This window comes from Amblyomma americanum, chromosome 4 (genome assembly GCF_052857255.1).
Source record: "Amblyomma americanum isolate KBUSLIRL-KWMA chromosome 4, ASM5285725v1, whole genome shotgun sequence".
Lineage (NCBI taxonomy): Eukaryota > Metazoa > Arthropoda > Arachnida > Ixodida > Ixodidae > Amblyomma > Amblyomma americanum.
This window is the reverse complement of record NC_135500.1, coordinates 40,047,429-40,055,209: the sequence shown is the minus strand read 5'-3', so window position 1 is coordinate 40,055,209 and position 7,781 is coordinate 40,047,429. Positions and strand designations below refer to the sequence as shown.

Sequence of the window (7,781 nt, the reverse complement as noted above, 5' to 3'; positions counted from 1 at the left end):
ATACTGCCCAAGCCCATTTCTTCCTCGCTATTTCGACTAGGATGTCATTAACCCGCGTTTGTTCCCTCATTCACTCTACCTGCTTCTGCTCTCTTAAAGTTACTGCTAAAATTTTTATTTCCGTATTTCACTGCTTTGTCCCTAACTTGAGCGGAACACTTTTCGTTAGCTTCCACGTTTGTGCCCCATAGGTGAGTGCCGGTAAGATGCATCTTTTTTGTGCCTATCTCTTGAGATATATGCGTAAACTGCCATTCATGATGTGAGAGATCCTGCCATATGCGCTCCGCCCCATTTTTGTTCTAGTTATTTCCCTGTCACGTTCCGGATCAGCGGTCTCTACACGCCCTAACTAGTTGTATTTCCTTACCGCATCCACCACTTCGCTAAAAACTGCGAACTGCTGTTCCTTTGTGAGACTGTCGAACATTGCATTGGTTTTCAGCAGGTTCATTTTGATACCCACCCTTCTGGTATGCGTAACTTATTGATCGTGCTTTTTAGTTCATCTCCTGAGTGAGCCCGCAAGACAACGTCATCGGTGAATCCAAGATTACTTAAGTATTATTCATTAACTCTTATCCCAAAACTACGCCTCGGAATACCTCCAGTAAACAGACGGTGAATAGCATTGGCGAGATTGTTTCTAACTGCCTGAAACCTTTCCTTATTAGAATTTATTGTTGCATTTATGGCGGACTAAGGCAGCCGTGCACTCGTTATACATACGTTTAGTGTTTCACAGAAGACTCTTCTGCGCTCTCATGATGCTATGCCTGCATGTCTCCTCAGGTTTCCACTTTGTCAAATGCTCTATCGCAATAAAAGAATGCTATATATAGGGTTTGGTTATATTCTGCGCTTTTCTTTGCACCCAGATTGATGGTGCGAATATGTTAATATGGTCTATTGTCGAGTATCCTTTATTAATGCCTGCCTGACTATTTCGTTGAATGAATTTTAATGTGGTCCTGACTCTATTGTCGAGAACCTTAGTAGATACCTTGTAGGCAACGGACAGTAAGCTGATCGATCTATTATTTTTCAAGTCCAAGACGTCTCCTTTGTTATGTATTAGGAATGTTAGTTTTTTCAAGATTCTAGTATGGTCAAGGTCATATGCCATTTCATATACAAGCTAGCTAGTTTATCTAGCACAATCTCCTGTCCGTCCTTCAAAAGAGCTTTTATCTTAATACGAGTAATCGATACTCATCTCCTTCTCTGTATGCATTTGCGTAGGCAATCTTTTTGATATTTATGGCGCAGGGGGGGGGGGGATGCTAATAGTGAATCATAAGGACGATACGTCATACAGCCACATCAAGCGTGGTGTTGCGGCAATCGCAGACGTTAGCCGACTGCTTTCTCTACAACAGCTTTGTGGCTCAAATGGGTATCTAAAAAGCAAGTCTCATTGAATCCTACAGCTGTTCCCACTTATTACAAATACTTTTTATTCGAATATCCTGTATTAATTCCCAAAAACGTGTTAAAGCTATTAAATAAGCTACTTTGGCCATGGTACATGAATATAATTAGTATAGGAAAACTTATCCGCTAAGTCAGTGCGATTTACAACTTGTTTTCCTTGACATTTTCGAAGCTTACTTCAGAGTCGTATATGCAACTTTTACGTTACATAAATGCATTCATCTGGCAATCTACAACGGTGCAGATCAGATATTGGGGGGAATTCGATTTTTGACCTACATGCTATAGCATAACGCTAAAAAGCAAATTGATTTTCCCTCGTGTGTACAGTCTTTCCAGGCTTCCTGCGCGGTCAGCAATAAACCAGTAACTTAGACTATATTTCGCGTTTGCAGTTCTTGCTGGTGTTGTTCGAAAACGTGAGCATATATTCTATCCACGCCCGTCCGAGCGGCCAAGGTAGTGCCGAGAATGCCTCGGCGTGCCGTGCCGTTCAGCGCCAGTAACGAAGGCAATGAGAATGGAAGACCAACATGCAAATGCAAGGTCAGGGAATGGACGTTTTCAAGACCACTTCTGCTTTGGTAACTCCCCTTCTGACGTGACTGCGACGGCAGCATCGCCTAACACGACTGTCGTTGACTCGGAGCTATACGCGTAGCAGGCTTTCCCGGTGCAGTGTCGTCCTCCGATAAGAGCTCCAGCGTCGAAGGACGCTCCGGCACGTGTGATCAGCTCAGGGCGCTATATAAGCGCCACCACTTCTTCCTGCTTAGTACACAGCTCCTTTGCCTCCAGCGCCTCGCAGAGCCACAGGTGAGCACTGGCCGCAGACAGCGGCTTCTCATTCCTTCTCTCTTAAGAGGGGCTGCGCTCCGGGACCACGACCAATTCTCGATGTTTCTTTGGATAACACTTCGGTCAAATACTTCGTTAAAGAATGGTCATTATATTCCTTTTAATATTTTGAAGTTCCTTGAGTGCTTTTTTTGGTGCACATGCACTTCGAAAAAGAAAGCAAAAGGCGAGAATTATACACAGCGCAACAGTTTTGCGAATATGGCAGTAAACTTTGTGATCAGGCAGGTTTCTAACATTCAAAGGCACGAATGATGATCACGGCGAATCTGGATTATATTAACTGTGGCCTCACTTGCCCTAATCAAATAAACGACACGACCCCGTTCACCGGGAACTCAACTCGTTTCTCTGGAAGGGAGGGCAGAGGAATGTGGTCTAGAAGTGGGGATCGTTTAGCTAATTGGGAAGACGTTCTTAACTTAGCTTAGGGAAACCAAACACGATGGAGAGAAAATCACACACCACAAGCACTAATTTACTGCAGATACGCTCATTGCTGCAGCGTCATCTATGGAGTAAATTACGTTTATTAAATGAAATGAGCATTTGACAGGAAGCATATTCAGGCAGTTCTTTTATACATATGGTGCGGTTCGCTTACTGGTTTCGCGCGATCTTGTTTTATATTTTAGTGTACGTCAGGCGCATATAAAAAAACGTGGGTCATGACTCACGTGCTTGATAACTTTTGATAAAGTGTACATAATATGTTTCTGAAGTATTGTGTATGAGATGGTACGAATAGGAGTGGAGCGCATGCTCGTTTCTTTGGATGTGGGATCGAATAAATGTAAGCGCAGAGTAAGCGCTTAAGCGGTCGTGGTGTGTCTTTCCGTGTCCGTCCAATCTGCTTCTGCTGAGCCAATTTCAGAACGAAGTCGTATGTGCGCTAGGGCCTCTCGACGCCGTACACCGATGACCTTTTTTCTACCCATCTGTAGATCCAATCCAAGCAGCCATGATGAGCAGCAAGTCCCTCCTGGTAGCCCTCGTGGTGCTGGCCGCCCTGTGCAGTCTGGCCGCCGCCCAGTACGGCTTCGGTGGAGGCTTCGGTCGCGGCTACGGAGGTGGCTTCGGCCGCGGATTCGGAGGCTACGGGGGCTACGGCCGTGGCTTTGGAGGAGGATATGGCCGCGGATTCGGAGGATACGGCCGCGGTTTCTACGGCTGAAGCTGGGATGTGAAGGCATTAGGAAAAGGATGTAAACGTGACACTTTCGTGAACTTCGAGTAAAATAAATTATTTGTTTTATCGAACCGACATATTTGATATCTCGAAGAAATAGAGCCTGTTTTACTTAAGGATTATTCGTCTCGAAATTTTGAGCGAATTTCTATGTAGATTAGACGTGCAACTTTCGAGAATGTTAGGCATAGACATAATCACGAAACTGGCATGGTAATCAGCAGTCTTAAAAATGTAGGAGGTGGTCGCTGTATACTGCAGCCTACGTCAACATTGTGAGCGCATTCTTTTTTTATGCTGTGGCGTAAGTTCTGGTTAACTGTATGAGGGTTAATGTGCTTAAGCCTTTAAGTGCGCACTAGATGGGCGAAGCTTCCAGAAGTGGATACCTCTTTCTTCCTTTTTTTCCTCCTTTCTTTGTTTCTGTCTGTCTTTCTATCTTCCTTCCTTCCTTCCTTCCTTCCTTCCTTCCTTCCTTCCTTCCTTCCTTCCTTCCTTCCTTCCTTCCTTCCTTCCTTCCTTCCTTCCTTCCTTCCTTCCTTTCTTTACTTTTTTTATTTGAGACAATTTATCACAAATTGTCTCAGGAGGCAATCCCAAAAGGCCCGGATGGGGCCTGAGAAGGCTATTCCCCCCCTGACATCATCGGCAGCACATGTGTAGGCCAACATATGGTTATACAACCTTTGTCCGTAAAGTTCTGAGACTGAGTGCATTAAAAAAATGCGTGTTACATTGGAATCATTTGTGCAGCAGCCCTTGGACATAGTCTCCCTTGCAGTCTATGCAATGCTTCCAACGCTTCTTGATGTCTCAGAAGCAGTTGGAAAACGCTTCTTTTGGCAGGGCTGTCAGCTCCTTTGTAGTGGCGCTTTGAATGGCCTCCACGCTCCCCATCCAGCAACTTCTAGGGCTCTCTCCACACGAGGAAACAGGAAAAAATCACATGGGGAGAGGTCAGGCGAGCATGGCGGATGGGGAAGTGCAGTAATGCAGTTCTTGGCGAGGCATTTTCTCACGCTGAGAGCAGCGTGGGGCCTTGCGTTATCGTGGAGGAGGCTCCATTGTCCAGATGTCCATAAGATGGGGCGACGGCTTCGCAGTGCATCACGCATGTGTTGGAGCACGCGGATATAAACCTCCTCATTCACCGTGTGTCCTTGTGGGACGAACTCGTGGTTTATGACACCTCTGGCATTGAAATATAGTAGCTTGGTTTGGGCTAGTTGGTAACAGTTCTTAGAAAACATAGCGCAAAAAGGACACGGACGACACAGAAGTGGACAGGACAGGCGCTAACTTGCAACTTTTATTTCGAAAAGCCACCACGTCTAATATATAGGAGCCGATCACCACCATCAAGCGATGAGCATGCGCAAAGAAGAGCACAATCAGGAATGCGGCGTGTGAAAAATAAGCAAAAAATTATTACGATACAATAACAAAATGAAAACACGGTGCCGGGGGAACACTGAAAGAAAAGAGACATCGTGTACCGAAACTTACTGCAAAAAGCGCTTTACAAGCTTGTCAATGTTAAGAACCAAACAGATAACACGGCAAAAAGGGAGATAAACAGATCGACTAAAAGATGAAGGGAGTGTACAAGGCTCCACACTGAGACAAGCACGTGGTGAAGAAAGACAGAATGACAATGGGGAAACAACATTGATGGGTCATGGCAATGGAAGTAAAAGATAGCAGAAATTAAGGCCAAAAACAGATAAGGGCTGTGATACTATACATAATCAAATGAAAAAAAATATTGAAAAAGTTTGAAACTAGGAAACAATGAAAATATATGTATATGAAAAATACAGAAAGACCTAAACAGAAAAAGGATAAAACTAGAAGTATAAAAACACGAGTGTAGAGGGCTCCACGCTAAAACAACGAGGGGGGGGGGCAAATATGAGAAAGGAAATAACAACTGAAGTAAAAGTCAATATTATGCCAAGGAATAGTAGCAGCAGGAAAAACCCAAAGGAAAAGCGGAACCGTTCCAGTTCACAACACCATAAATATTTTTGACACATGGTTCACACCTACAGATAGCCATCAAGGAATTCAACTTCACTGTCCAGTAATTGAATAGAAGGTGCGCTGACGCACTTTTTCCCAGCTTTTCTTATAAAATACGCCTCCATGACTTCACGCTCCGTTTTTCCTTTAGCTGATGTCAAGAATTCTGTTTTGTCTATTTTTGGATAGCATCCACTTTTTTCCTCTGCGTCACATGCTTTGCAATGGTCGGCCAGGTTACTTCCTGATTTGTTGCGTACGCATAATCTATGTTCTCTGGCCCTGTCATTGAAGCATCTTCCTGTCTGCCCAATGTAATGACGCCCGCAACTGATAGGAATTCTGTACACAACGTTCGCTTTACATTCCGTAAACTTTGTTTGATGTTTCGTCGTGCAGTCATCTCGTTTTTCCATTTTCTTAGTGCAGACCTTGGCTTTGCCATCTTACCAGCAGCGATGTTTAAAGAAAAAGCCCTCTCCGCCATCCAAAAGAACTTTAACCAAGTCAAGTTTGACCCGAAGCGGTGCCGTCGTTCTGGAATTCATCTTCTGGGAGAACTAGGTCTCGACACTCTTCGTAAAGCAGTGGAAAAGACCAAAAATGGATGCTTAGATGTATTTTACACTGCGAAAACGCACAAGCCTGCATGTCCGTTTAGGGTCATAGTGTCCGAGAACGGCACCTGGCAAAAGCTTGTTAGCTCCTACCTTCAACGGCACCTTAACACCGTGAAGACTGAGGATCCGTTCCTTATCCGAAGCTCTAAAGAATTGGTCGTCAACCTCGAGCAGGGTCCTTTTTGCGACGTGAATGGTTTTTCAATTGACATAGAAGACCTTTATTATTCAGTACCTCATGGAGAGTTGCTCTCAGTGCTCCGAGAAACAATATGTGCAAGCGGGGAAATAGCCTTCCAGAACGGCGCGGGAACCAGCAGCGATTCTTTCCTGTCTTTGCTGGAATTCTACCTTGCGTCCACAGCTATCTCTTCAGAAGGACATTTCTATATTCAAAAAAGAGGCATTTGTATAGGTTCCTCTGTTGCGCCTGTGTTATGTGACCTATTTTTATCCGCGATTGACAAACGCATTCAAGCTAATCTTTCTGACCTTCCTGTTTTAAAAGTGTTCAGATACGTTGATGATTTCCTTATTATTTTTAGAAAATGTAATGGAAGAAAATGCGATGTTGACAAGGAAGTGTTGAGAATTTTTTCGGAGCACGGTGCCGGGTTAAAGTTTACGTGGGAATCACCTACAGATGGTCGCATTCAGTTCTTAGATATTGAATTAGATTTCACCAACCGTAATATCTGCTGGATGTACCAGTTTTTTTTTCTTTGGTAGTTTTTTCGAATGTTGTTCCTTCACCGTTGTTGATCATGACACCCTTTAGGTGGTTTAGGTGGCACGTGTCTTTCAGTGTTTTCCATTCATGTTTTTTCAGGGTTTTTTATCTAGAGTATCAGTGATTTTAGATGGCACATGTAGTAGGACGTTTTGACATCTTCTGAGTCACATGTTAAAACATTTTTGTATAAAAGTCGCTTATTTTTCCAATAAAGCTCAGTTGAAAGTCAGCGCTGTGTTTCGTTCCCTTTTCTGTCCGTCCGTGTTTCGTGTGCGCTGCAAACACCTACAGCATGAAAAACCAACTAGCCCAAGAAAAGACGATTCTGACCTATATACAGCGGAACGAATGAACAGGTTAGGGCGGGGTGAAACGAGACAAAAATTTGCACACTCCGTACTGCTTTTACTCTTTTATTTCAAAACCCGGAAACGTTGTACAGGAGCCTTCCTTGGTATCTTAGCTAAGTGGTCAGCAAAATTAATAAAGCTTGCGACATCACAAATATTAATATTCATCAATTATAAAAAAGTCCCATTCATCTCATTTTGCCCCGACTTATGCGACAAAACGAGACGTAAGGTGTGGCAAAACGAGACATTTTGTCGAAACCAAACAAATTCACTTGTTGCACTCGGACCGCTTGAAGTACCATCCATGGGGCTCTGAGCACTCTTCGTGAGCCCACTCGTGACACATCATGTATTGAATTCACAGAGAACGAGGTGCTGTGTTGCTCCATAATTCTTTGCACACGAGGCACTCCCAGTCACATTTGTAGCTTGTTAATCGCTTCGCGGAACGTTTTTCTTTCAGTGCGATATCCTGCGACTGAAAACTGCAACCAACAGCCCTTTCGTTCGATTTCCCGCTTCGTTTTCTTGAGGCCATACCTGACTCCCTGGGAGGTTTTGCTGCAACTAGC

At 44.1% G+C, this 7,781-nt stretch overlaps 1 long non-coding RNA gene across 1 annotated transcript; it reads left to right on the top strand.

The window, feature by feature from the left end:
• Positions 1-2,169: 2,169 nt before the first annotated feature.
• On the top strand, positions 2,170-4,682 carry LOC144130082 (uncharacterized). Its single transcript, XR_013313956.1, has 2 exons — positions 2,170-2,250; positions 3,237-4,682. It is a non-coding gene; the product is annotated as an uncharacterized LOC144130082 (long non-coding RNA).
• The last annotated feature ends 3,099 nt before the right edge of the window (positions 4,683-7,781 follow it).